General features: G+C 40.3%; 1 long non-coding RNA gene across 1 annotated transcript in view; it reads left to right on the top strand.

Moving 5' to 3' along the window:
• Nucleotides 1-6,915, top strand: part of LOC134174595 (uncharacterized) — a 37,732-nt gene extending 30,817 nt beyond the window's left edge. Inside the window, exon 3 of the long non-coding RNA XR_009968707.1 lies at nt 6,906-6,915. This is a non-coding gene — a long non-coding RNA (uncharacterized LOC134174595). The remainder of the gene's footprint in view (nt 1-6,905) is intronic.
• Nucleotides 6,916-13,232: the final 6,317 nt, after the last annotated feature.

The raw sequence follows: 13,232 nt of genomic DNA, 5'->3' as shown, positions 1-13,232 counted from the left end.
AAAGAAGAAATACTTGTCTTCCTGTGTGCTTTTCTGCTTGCCATCTGAGTTCTTCATCAAATAGAAAACCAATACTGGCCCACATGAAGTGGGCAGACTATTCCTAGAACTACAAGGGGAGGGAGGATAAATGATCTGCTAGGAAAAGTTTATAGCTTTACTCTCTACGTTGTGACAGCCCTGTAAATTGTTAGCAAATATGAGGCACTGCCTCCAACTGCAGTTGAGGTGCTTCCTATCAGGGGTTTAAACATAACCACAGGGATATGCTCACCTCTCAGGAGAATGCTAATCACAGTTTTGTAATGGCAATAGACTACTGTTAACAGAAAGCATGTTGGAATGTCACAGATTACATAATTCTATCTCAGAGGCCCATATGAGTTACTTGTCATCTCTCAGAATGTCTGAAAGCTCTGGAGGCCACCAACTTCAGTGCGGTTTGCTACCCACTTTACTGGAAAAGCGTGAGCTAGCAGAGACTGTGCACTGTTTTACCACATCACTACTTATTGTAGTCAAGCACGGCTGACCACATCCATAGCTTAGCTAGTATCTGAAACTTGTACAACAAAAGCAATTTACTCAGTGCAATAAGTTGGATTTAAACAGGCTAATGTTCAGAGTGTTTATGTACATGGTCCAAGGGTAGCTCCTGCTCTGCTTCACAGCTTCCCTTGCACCTCTGGACTGTCAAGAGTTTAAGTCTAGACTGAATGTGTTCAGGAATAATGTGCACATACAGCTCTGTTAACATTAATTCTGCAAGTTTTTCCAAAATGAAAAACCCTGGTAATGCTGAAATGGGAAAAAAGCTTGTGAGTTTGCTTCCAGGTCACATAAATTATCAGAAGTTCAGGGGTGAATTCCTTGCTCTATTAAAAAAATGTGTGAGTTCTGCTACTTAATTCAGTGAGATGAGGATTTCAGCAAAGATACTTCTTTGCATGCTTAGGACTTGGATAAAATCTTGCAAAGTTCCACTTCAGAAACCTGGGCCAAATCGTAGCTTATATAGAAATTAAGAAAGACTGAGGTATAAGCTCCTCTTCTTTATTTTTCCCTTCTTTTTGGTGGGGGGGTGGGTCTGTGTGTACATATAACTAGTAGCTAATATTAAGTATTCTCCCACATGTTCAAACGCTCCATTTGAAAGACATGCACAGGTCTTACAATAGTATAATTTACACAGAGTAAATAAATCATCCCCATGTAAGAAAGTTATAACTATGCCAAGCGTTTCAAGAATGGCAATGTGGAAGAAAAGAGACTGTCAGACAAGCAGTATCACATCATCTCTAACTGGAATTTAACACCTGAAGTTAAAAATTCAAGACAACAGATTCTCAGCTGTATATATTGAAGAAGTTATAAGAATTAGCTTAGAATATGCAGAATCAGAAAAAGAGAACCAATAGTGTACTCAGGTACTAATTCAGTGCAGTATTCAAGACCACTGGCTAAAACTCATAATAGCATTGAACTGAGAAGGTAGTACTGAGACCACCTCTTAACACATCTGAGTGTGTTAACAGTAAGACAATCAACATTCAATGTATAATTACTGTGTTCATGTCAAATCACATAAAATAAAAGGACTTAGAAACAGTGCTCTCAAGTGGCTCAAAAATTGCTGTCCACAGACTCAGCCTAAAAATATGACTTAGTGAATTCCAGGCACTATTGAAGAATGAAGAATGTTTATTTTTTAATAGTCTTAGTTCCTTCTTTTCTAAAATAAGGACTTGCTCCATGCCAACCTCATAGGAAACTACTACACATTACTCAATATCTAACCCACCCTTCGAAAAATATGTAGTGCTGAATGAGCTTGCAAAGAGCATTAACAGATATCTGTAACACCATTACCTGCAGAGAAAACAGAACATCCACAAATGGGGAGATCAATCTACCAGCAATAAGTTGACATTACTATTATTGCTAAACAATACTTTCAGTTACTTAATAATAGTTATTTTTGGTAGCAAAAAGTAAGGAGTATTCACTGTTCATAATGTCAAATGAGTACACACTGTACCTGTATTTTTTGTACATTACAATGGGAGTTGTGTGATCTCAGCAGTTTTGTAAGTCCAAATACTTCTGAATATCATTTTGCCAGTACATGAATCACGCATCTGTAAAAAAAGTCTGCCGTAGAGGGATTTCGTATGAAGTGGAATGCACGCTTTTAAATTCTGACCCAGCATGTACTATTTCACGGCAGAAATGAGCTTACTCAGCTTTTCAGGTTACAAGAAAAGTAACAGGAGAATTCACTGCCACATTACAGGGGTGAAAAAAAACACTAGTCTCCTACCTTGGGTGGGAGTTCCTAAGTAGGGTTTCTCACACCATACTCTGAAAGTGACAGGGCTGGCCACAATCTGATTAGACTTGACAGGTTAGTGGTCTGATCTGTATGACAACTGCTTCCTTCCTGTGAAAAATCTGTATTGGATATATTTGTGCTCCTATGAAAATGTAAATAGGAAGTTCTATTTCTTATATCAAATAAAAGTGTCTTTGTCTGCTTCTGGAATACTAAAAAGTCTGAACTCCATGTGGCTGTAGCTGGGAATGAAAAAAAGAGAATCAGCCTGGAAATTTTCATGAAGCTCTGGAGCGTTCCATGCATATGGAAATGCTTGCAGTAGCATTAGCAGTAGGGCCAGTTTACCTCTTCTCACTGTAAAAGCTATCTTCTGACCACGGCAACTGCAAGAAAATACATTTCTAAGATGTCAGCTGCCATCTGTTTAACTTTGCAGGTCAGGGGGGCAGTGCCACCTTGTTTCCTACACATTGCCCTGCTTGAAATTCAGCGTACAGAGAGTGGAAGGGGAAACCATGCACTAGTAAGAAACAAAATTCGTTTGATTCTGTATGTGTTGGAAGAAGCACAGACTGGATATGCGGGGAAGAAGCACAGTTCACCATTCTGCAGTACTATTAATTCCCTGGAATGCTTGTACAGTGTCCATACATTCAAAGGTACTGAAAGTAAGCTGTAACCTAAGAGTATTTAACATGTTTCATTGCAAGCACAAAGCTGACATGTATTTGCATGTACTTTTAAGTTATTTTGTTCTCAGTAAAAAAAACCAAACCAACCAAAACAAAAACAAACAAAAAAATTATTTTAATGGCTACTTTTTTCCTTAGGAATCTTTTTTGTCTCAGTTTGTCCCAAAGTGGAATCTTTCCTAAATGACTCTTTCCAAATGAATGCCAACATTACCATTGTTGTCTTTTCCTTTATTTTTTCTTTTCCTTTCCCTTTCCTTTTTCCTTTCTTTTTTTTTTTTCCCATCTCATCTCGTCTTTTCTTCTTTCTTTTTTTTTTTTTTTAATATATGTTGGCAGCTTTAGATGTTATCACAGAACAACCAAGCCTGAGACACTATGGACAGGTGCTAAGCAAGATTCTTTACATAGCTCTTCTGTGACAAAGCACCTCAACCCTTGGCCTTTTGGCACCTGCTGTTCTTCTGGTCCTGCATTTCCCAGGGAGTTCTCTCTCTCATCCTTGCACATCCACACTCCCTCTTTGTTCTGTTCCTGGGCCTCCCAACTTCTTGCAATTCCAGTCCTGGATTGGAGAGAGTCTGAGCAAAATATAAAGTGATGCAGATTCAGCATCTTGGGTTGTTTGTTGGTTTGGTGTGGTATTTGGGGGTTGGTTTTTTGTGTTTCATTTTGGTTCGAGCTTTAGTTGTTGTTTTCCTAATGTTCTTTTACAGACACAAGCTGAGGTCACGCCTGTATTGCAACTTTACACCTTCCTACTTTGTGGGCAGTGGAGACAGCAGAATGGTAGCAGCCAGGATGGAGTGTTCACACTTCTTTCCCTCCACTGTGGTGTAGACGGTTGCATGGTTCAGTACAGTCTGCAGAATTTCTATACGAAGGCCACGGTCTCCCACTCATATAGCATCTCTGAGCTTATCTGTTTGCACCCACTGTTAAGGACTGTGTGCAAAAAGGAAATCACTACTATATCAGCATAACTGCTTTGGATTTTTGCACTGTCATCAGACATCTGTAATATTATTATTTTAAAAAAAATACTCATGCTCTTTTTGCATTCACTTTTTTGTTTTTAAGAAGAGTAATGACACTTGTTTGTTAATGTGGAAGGGGACATAAACTTTCTTAAGTAAAGCTTATCTGCAAATATAAATCCACAAATCCAAAGACCACGTTAACTGTTGTGTTGCCCAGCTGATCAGTGTCATGGACATAATAATCTCTTCTTCACATTCCATGTAAGAAAGCCCTCATGCAATGCCATCTGTTCGTACACTGGTAGGTTTACTTCCTACCATAACATGTGTTGATTAACATTTGTATCTCATCTTGGCATTAGACAACTGACATGCAATGAAAGGGGTCCCGAGACTGTTGGAGCCTTTTCTAAACACTTGAAAGGTACTTGCTTTTAGGGTTTCAGCCATGCAAACCCATTATTATCTTTGTAGTTCAGATATTAAACTGATGTTGATCCCATATTTTGCAACTAGACAGCTAAAAGGAGAACCAGACTCAAGTGCCCAGTAGTGAAGGTTACTGTGTTATACCAAGGATGCTCTCAGCAGCAAGACTCAGAAAGAACTGTGCTAAGGTGCTATGCTATGTAGCCATCAAGTACCACAACTAAACCTCAGAAACACATTGCCTGTACAGAGCTTTACTGACAGCAGATAGTGCAGCATGTGGCCTTCCCTGCTGATAATCACATTTGGAAATACACTTAGTGATATTATTTTTAACTCTTCCTGAAAGCTATAGAAGTACTGGTTTCCTACAGAAGCTGAAGGAAGCTGATGTCCCAAGGGGTTTTTGCTCTGAATGCATGAACTGGATCAACTCAGATGTGGGGTGTGGGTGTGTATGTAAATTTCTTAAAATGTTTTGTTTCAGTTTAAACCTATATTTTCCCTTTCCTTTACTATTACTTTGAAATCAAAATACAGAAGGCATATTTCTGTTACTAAAAAGAAGTCTATGCTCACTGCCATTTCATGGACAAAATGAAACCTTCTCCCCCCTTCATGAAAGCTCTCAGAAACTCAAAGAGTCCTGACTATAGAATGCTTATATGATTTTCCCAAAAGAAATTTTCTTCCTCACTCCTTTGTTCAGAGTCTATTTTCTTTACCTCATTTCCAGACCTAATTTTCCCTGGGTTTCTATTGCATTACGTTCTCTCTGCCCTCTCTCCCAGTCTCCAAGAGAAATGCAAACCTAATTAAAGACACATGGAATGTTTAGGCTGTATTAGTTAGAGACTGATAGAAATTGGAAAGAAAATAGGTTTTCTTGAAACCATGAGAGGTTGTTTCCAGGCTTCTCTTTTGAAAGAGATGCCACACAATCACTCCCAGCTTACATGAAGGAGATACACAAATGTGTATCTTTAATATATATACTTTTTTTTTTTTCTTACAGCTCATGTTTTGAGCACTAACAGCACATGTAGCAGTGAGAGGCCTGTCCAGCAGGCAGCCTCTGCCATGTGACTAGATGTGAACCCACTCTATGACCTGACCCACCGCTGTGCCTCTGAGATCACTGTGTCTGCAGTTGTTCATAGGGTCAGGACATTATGTTGCAGCATGCACTCTGTTCTCCCTCACATTATCGCTAATATTGAAATAGAACAGGGCTGTGTTTATATAACATGTATCTTTGTTGTAACAGAGACAAGTCAATTCTAGCAGAAGAAAAGCTCAGTCACACAGGAAAGAGGAAATAACAGCAACAGCAGATAAGCTACTTTTGTGTTGCACATCATCACCCTGAGGTTTCTCATTACCCTGCTACCAATTTTGGTCCTTCTTTCTTGATTTGAGTTGTTTGAGCAGAATTATTTCACAGGAGCAACATAAAGACACAGAGAATCAGGCCATGTGTGTCATAGAATCACAGAATCATAGAATAGGTAGGGTTGGAAAGGACCTTAAGATTATCAAGTTTCAACCCCCCTGCCATGGGCAGGGACACCTCACACTAAACCATGTCACCCAAGGCTCTGTCCAACCCGGCCTTGAACACTGCCAGGGATGGAGCATTCACAACTTCCTTGGGCAACCCATTCCAGTGCCTCACCACCCTCACAGTAAAGAACTTATTCCTTTCACCTAATCTAAACTTCCCCTCTCTAAGTCATCTAGCACACTATCCCAGCTCTGACAGTAGTCAACAGTAGATGTCTATGAGAGTACAAAAGTGGGGCAAAAAAAAACCAACCCAATTCCCAAAGTATACATGTTCAGCTAAAAAAAAAATAAATTAAAGCTGAGGATCTTTTTGAGACAAAAATAGTGTCTCTGTTTTATAGATCTGATGGGATTATCTACTGAGAATTTGTTCCAATAGCTTTTGAACATTCTGGAGTTTTGAACTTTAGTCCATATATATTTTTGGAATCAATGACATCTTTTTATGATGATATAGTGTAAATATACCTCTGTTGAAGTTACAAGCACTTAACATTCAGAAACTATTATTTTGTCATTTACAGCTCTGGACAGCACATATTTATTTATTTAAATCTCTAACTAAAGTCTGAGCCCTTTAAGCATGTGCTGCGAGGGAGAGCTTTCCACATTGTTGTAAACTGGTTTTCAGGTTTCATGATCATGTACAGAGGATGGAAGGTGAAAAGAGGTACCAAATCAGGCATTAGGGTTTAAGCCTTTTGAGGGGTAAAATGTATCTTCAAACAGCAGCCATAACATCTTCTTACAGAATAAAGTTCAAAATTTCTGCAGTTAGACAGAAACAACTTTATCAAAGCTGCAACATTTCCTATTTCAGACAGCTCTGAAAGCTAATGGTGTAATTTAGTAGCACTCCTACTAAATCTTTCGGTGATGCCACATTAGCTGAATCACCTTGAGCTGACTCAACTTTAACATTACAATCCTAATTTGAGAAGCTTGTGAGTTGAAATTTAGAAGTCCTTCCCATTACAAATTGCACATGGTCTCTTTATTTTGGTGATAGTGGCATGAAGGCACACAAGAAGCTGTTTGGAAGCTGCAGAGACAAAAGTTCATGGTTTTGCCTAATGACATATAAATAATATACTCTCATGTATACCACCATAATACACCACCCTAAAGAAACCCAAATTCAACTGCTGTTCAGACAGCAGAGTCAGAAGTTTGAAACACAGTACAATCAACTCTCTTTTTCTAACAGAACACAGAACACTTCCTTTAGGCAGTTTGAAAAGAGAAATGGAATCTTTTACCTCCACCTTAACAGAGACTCCCATGACAAGCAGCACCCTATCCCTTTCACACTGTTCTTGCTTGAGCTATTCTAGAAAATGTGTAGCTCTTTCACAATGAGTAGGGGAATGTAGCCGACAAATTATTTTCCTTCATAAAAAGCCCACCTCCATAAGAGGGCTTTATTAGTGACATTTCAATTTATAAGATATCAGCTTAATTTTCCTTGATTGTTTCTGTAACCCAGATTTATCCTCATGATAACAAAAGGTCCTAAACATTGTCTATAATGCAGCCAATAAAGGTATCACTTAAAAAGTGTTCTGTAAACTGGGTCTCTAGAAGTGTGAAGCACTTTGCAGTGCTCTGCTCTGTCAGACTCGCCCTGTCTGATTTGGCTCTGTACTCCCCTGGCCTGTAGGTTCCTGCTGCTCTACATGCAGCCAGAAAATCAGAAGCCTCAACAATCTGCAACAGCTAAATACAAGCAAGTTTGCCAGCTAATGGTCAGTATCTGTTGATACTCTACTTGGGGCTTTTTGTTTTTTGAAAGGTCTCCATTACATTAAATGTATGTTAAAAGCTCTTTTTAAGCCTTTGAATGAGGATTTGCAGGATGTGGGGTCTAAATACTGGTGAACTTGGTTCTGTTGAGAGAGACTGTTCTGGCAGAATTTCAGCCGCGGCTGGTAGCAAGTTCCAGCAATCTTCTCAGAAGCATTCTTCCTATGAGTCTTCCTGACAAATTTGCAAACCAAACAGATTGGTATTGGCAGAGTATGGATACACATTTGGATTTAGGGAAGTGCACTATTGTGTACTGAAAAACAGAATTGAAGAAAATAGCTGCGCTTCTGTTGCACAGGCCTTAGACAGTTAACATTCAAGAATGCTTCTTTCTGCTATCACAGTACTTGTACTTCATTCCTTTATTCTGACTAAAGAACTACAGCATTTACCTTCCTGAACAAACTCCAAGAAGCTCATGTACTCCTAACTATTTTGCCTCTTGCTGTGCTGACGACAGATTCCCAGGCTACTATGGCTGCTTCTCCTCTCCCATATTTGGAAGTTGGCCTGCACACTGGAGATCCCTTGTGGGTTTCTGTTTAAATTCCAGAGTCACTGTTGCACATTACCATTTCCTTCAGCTGATGCAAATCAAATACGCCATGAGTGAAAGACATGAGCATAGGCTTGGCTAACTGCTTTGCGAGGGTAACTAGAATGAATGCAGAAAGTTTGTCTCAGGAGAAAACGTTTCACAGGCGCAGCATGCTTTGCACAGTGTGACAGTGCTGAGGCTACTGACCCTCATTTGGTAACAGTCTGCACACACTTTACCACTGCATACCACACTTAATTGCCAGTGCTAACACAGTATGCAACACTAAAGAATGACACACTTGCATGAAAAATATTGTTGCCTGGTACACACAGCCCAAAACATAAATGGGAATTTAATTTCATTCCTGAAAATTCAGGGCATCTGCAGCAAACTTTGTAGTCCTTAATTTTTGCTTCTCATCTTCCAAAAGCTCCAAGACAGCAGAACCCAAACATCTGCTGGTTTCAAAAAATGCTAAAATTTTTATTAACCAATGGTTATTTTTGTCAGTGGACTGAATATATGATATCATATGGAACAAAATACCTTAAATAGGAATGAGTTTTAAATATTTTAACAGTACTAACAGTTTATAGCCAAGCTCCTTTAGGACAGGATTTAAGAACCTCTCATTCCTATCTCTGAGTACTTACACGGGTAATGTCACCTCTGTAAATGATGCAAAAATCCAGTCTACTAACACTTGAAACCTATAGGAAAGTAAAAGAAGATCCCTGTGCTTTGTCTATGTGTAAGAGATTCATAATTTAATTCTTAATAGCTATGAATTTAGCTATAAGGGTGACTAAGAAAAAGACGACCACATTTTTAGCGTAGTTTAAAAAGATTCTAAACCAAAGATTATAAACGTAACATTTGTAAGGACAGTTTTTTCAAGCCCGGAAGTTTGCATAGATCAGAGTCATTCCGGATTCTTCCCTTTGCAGCATGATAAAATTCTCACTATAATCTTAATGATCTTTAAACCTATGAGTGGCACAGTGTTGAATACACACTGTCCTTTCTGTGACACCACTACATTTTAATGAGGAACAGAGAACCAAATATATACATTCACAGAGCAATCTTGCAATGAGTTCTACGGAATTTTCTGCAAGTACAAGGTCCAATTATGTGAAAATAACTCTAGGTTCAGGATCTCAGGCAGGAAGAAGGAAGTATTTTTGTATTAGGTTAATTTTCTTTCTTTATTATAATTACTTGAAGCTCCTCTGAGGTCTGAGTTTTAGTCAAGATGAATTAATGAACATGGTATCTTCATAATTTTCATTATGTTCAAAAGTATGTCAGTGTAGATTTATTCAGTGAATGTATCTCTCCACTGTATATGGAAGGAGTTTATACATATAGACAGAAAATTGCTGCTATCTAGCAATTTCTTTTTTAAGTATTGTCTAATTTGGCCATTTAGTACTTGCTGATGGCAGTAAACTCCTATATCTACTAACACAAAGCTACACATCTTCAGTGTGCATGCTAAGCCATAAAGAACCTATGAAAGAATTAAAGATCTTCATGATTATCCAGTAAAAAAGCAACTGAGAGTTCATTATCACTAAATATAGCATTATTTAATTTTAGCCAGTGGCTTCTCCAGAACTCCTGAGGCTTTGGCTTTGAATTGGAACATACTGTTCAACTGCTCGTGCCACTTGCAGCTGCAGTGCCATGTGCCCTGACCGCAAGATACCGAACTCTCTGAAATATACTACGGAAGAGGCTGCATTGCAGCTAGATTGTTTGTAAACACACAGTGTTCTCCTTTTTTCTACCAAAGCCCATTACCTTTGTATCCATGTATTTCACTTGAAGTAAAGACAGGATTTCTTTGCGTCATTAGAAGACTTCATTATGTATGAGAATATGAAAATTTATTATCTGGAGCAGGGAGACATTATGGTCCTAAAGTCAATGGAGATTTTTGTAAGCAGTAGAGTCTGCTGACATCAAGTTCTCTGCAGAAATGGGTTCAGCTGTACTCACCTGAGGTCTTATGAAATAGTAAAAGACATGGAAATAGTGTCTTAAAAGCTAATCCTCTCATTCTAACCACTTTAACTTCTTTGAGATACTAGTCACCACTGTCATGCTAATAATAGATACTGCTTCTTAACAACACTAAGATTTTTGTGTGGAAAGAAAAGGAGGTTCAGCAACTCCTTTTTTCTCAGCGGGGAATCCATTGTTGCATGTGTAATACCATATTGGAAGATGACAAAGGAATTCACACATTTCTACTTTGGGCTCAGTAAATGGAAAATATTGTGATCAAATTGATTGTTACTTTCTAACCATCTGTTAGGACCTGGAGAGTTAACGGAACTGTATAAACTGAAGAAATGATCTCACAGGAGCAGCACAATTAATGTATAATTATAGACTAAATAGTGCAAAGGGCAAAATAAACTGAAGTGTTTAAAAAAGTACCTGCTGCAAAGCTGTTACTTGTATGATGTCAATGTGACATCTGAATACTGCAAAAGAAAGAAAAAACACTGTAAAGGTAGTACTTGAAAAATAAAAAAGCAGTGCTGCATGTATTGCGTCTAATTGTGGGGAATTTTGCCAGATGTGGCTGCAAAAATTAGGTAGCCACAGGAATAACAGGCAGGGAACTTCAGTGATGGCCCTGCAGTAGTCATGTAGTACAGACAATAAAAATTTACTTTTGCATGTGCAAAAATTACACCAATATAATCCAAATAGCAAAACAAACTCTTCATACCAACATACAGTCTAAATAGAAACAGTCATAAACAGTCAGGTGTGTAAAGTCTCAGAAGGCTACCAAATATGTCCATCTGTTATATTTTACCTCTAATATACTTATTAGAGCCACCAAGACAGCCTTTTAAAATTATAACGCTTTTTTTCTTTGAAACATATTCTTGCACATGCATATTTCACCCAAATTGCAATAGACAAGATCCCAGACTTAAAGCAATTATTTTTAATCAGCCTATGTGCAAGTCCCAAAAAAGACTAAATACGTGGTTTATTAGGTTTGCATACTCCCACAGAACAGAATTTAGCAGATTATTAGTTCATAACACAGACTAATTGCTTTTTGTAATTCCCAGCTGCTGCACATTACTATCCAGAAGGATTTTTATGTGTGTGCATTATTAGTGATCCACAGTATGCTAAAGAGACAGCGCTGGGAATGCATGTTCCTAGTATGGAACAGTAAGTACATGCTATATAGCCAGTAGCTAACAACAAAAAACCTTTCATGGTGCATAGTTTAAGTGATTTCATACACTCACTACCGCTGAGAGGCTGTTATTTTAAGTATGTTGTGAATAATGCGATTTGATTATCTTTTATCAAGCCTACAGGTACACCTCTTTCCAAACAATACCAGATTGTACAACATGGAAATCAGTCTTCTGACTTCTACCACTGCAGATTCGAAAAATACACATACATAAATACAATTCCCAGTATACTAAACGAAGGAGGACAACAACAAAAAGAAATTCAGAGCTAAAGGTGGTGTGAAGATTTCTAACTCTGCGTCAAATGCAGCTTTCTTAACTTTTTAGGCCTACAACTTGTAACTATCTGTGAAGCTCCAACAATGACAACTCTGGTACTAGAAGTTACAAAGACAGATCCTCATGCATACCAGAAGCCTTAATGATTTAATTTCTCTTTCTGTACATAAATGCGCCTGCTGGTAGGGCTGACTGTGTTCAAACGCTGCACAGAAAGTGTACTATTTTGCTCTGAAACACTTAGGAGTGAAAGCTAGTCTGACAGGACCATTGATTTATAGCTTAAAATAGCACCAGGACAAAAAGAAAATACCTAAAAACCAGAAATAATTTTCCAAATCTAATTCTGCGCTCGTGTTATCAAGCAGAGGAAGAAGTACAGACCGCAGCCCTGTAACCCTTTACTCACACACTTTATTACCACGAGTACTCCCAATGTCACAAGAGACACTGCACAGGCCACGCTGGAGAGAGAGCGGGCAACGTTGCAGTCCGTATGAGCTCACCTCCTAAGTTTTATTAAGGCTGGCAGCGGTACGTGCGGCCTTAGGACAGCGGGCTCCTGAGTCACGCACTGTATGTGAGGAGCGGGCCTCTGGAGGCGGGCAGGCAGCGGTGGGCACAGCCTGCCCTACGGGGCCGAGGCGCTCCGCTCCCGAGAGAGCAGCCAGCGCCAGTCGTGCTCCAACTATAGCGCTACGGGAATTAATGTTACTCTCTGGCTACGGTTTCTACTCCTTCCCCCAAACCATGTCGCTCACCTAAATGTACTCAGACGAACGCCCGTGCCGCTGTTATCACCAGAGGCTGTAACGGGAAAACCGTATGCCCTGATGCACTCTCCCCCTACTTGGGGCTCCCAGCAAGCCACGCTGGGCCACCACCGCTGGGCATTGCTCTCCCGACTGAGAGCTGCCGGGGTGGTGGCCGCTGCCCCGCCGCGCCCCCCCAGCCTCAGAGAGGCTGCCGGCGAGGAGCGGGACAGCGAAGACACCCCTCCCCACTTCAGACGGGGGGCGGGCGGGAAACTCCCCGCCGCCTCTTCTCAGGGGGACGGAAGCGGTTGGGACCGCGCCCCGGGCGTGCCGGGCCAGGGGGTTCCGTACAGGCTGCGGGCGCCCTGAGGGCAGACGGCGCACCCCTGAACGGAAGGCAGTCGCCTCATGGGGGGGGGAAGAGATCGCGGCTGCGGCGTGAGGAGCTCTCCCCTCGGGAAACCGCCCGAAGCGGCGGCTGAGAACAGCAGGGGGATGCGGGCGAGGGGAGTCCCCTCCCCAGTCATTCCCAGCCACCCGCACCCCTCCAGGCACGCTCGACTCGGCCCCACAGTCCCAACCCGCACAGTCAGCCGGACGGGGCGTGGCC

Source organism: Pezoporus occidentalis, unplaced genomic scaffold (genome assembly GCF_034315485.1).
Source record: "Pezoporus occidentalis ecotype Australia unplaced genomic scaffold, CSIRO_AGI_Poc_V1 ctg116, whole genome shotgun sequence".
Classification (NCBI taxonomy): Eukaryota; Metazoa; Chordata; class Aves; order Psittaciformes; family Psittacidae; genus Pezoporus; species Pezoporus occidentalis.
The sequence above is the reverse complement of the archived record's forward strand: the minus strand, read 5'-3'. Positions and strand labels throughout refer to the sequence as shown.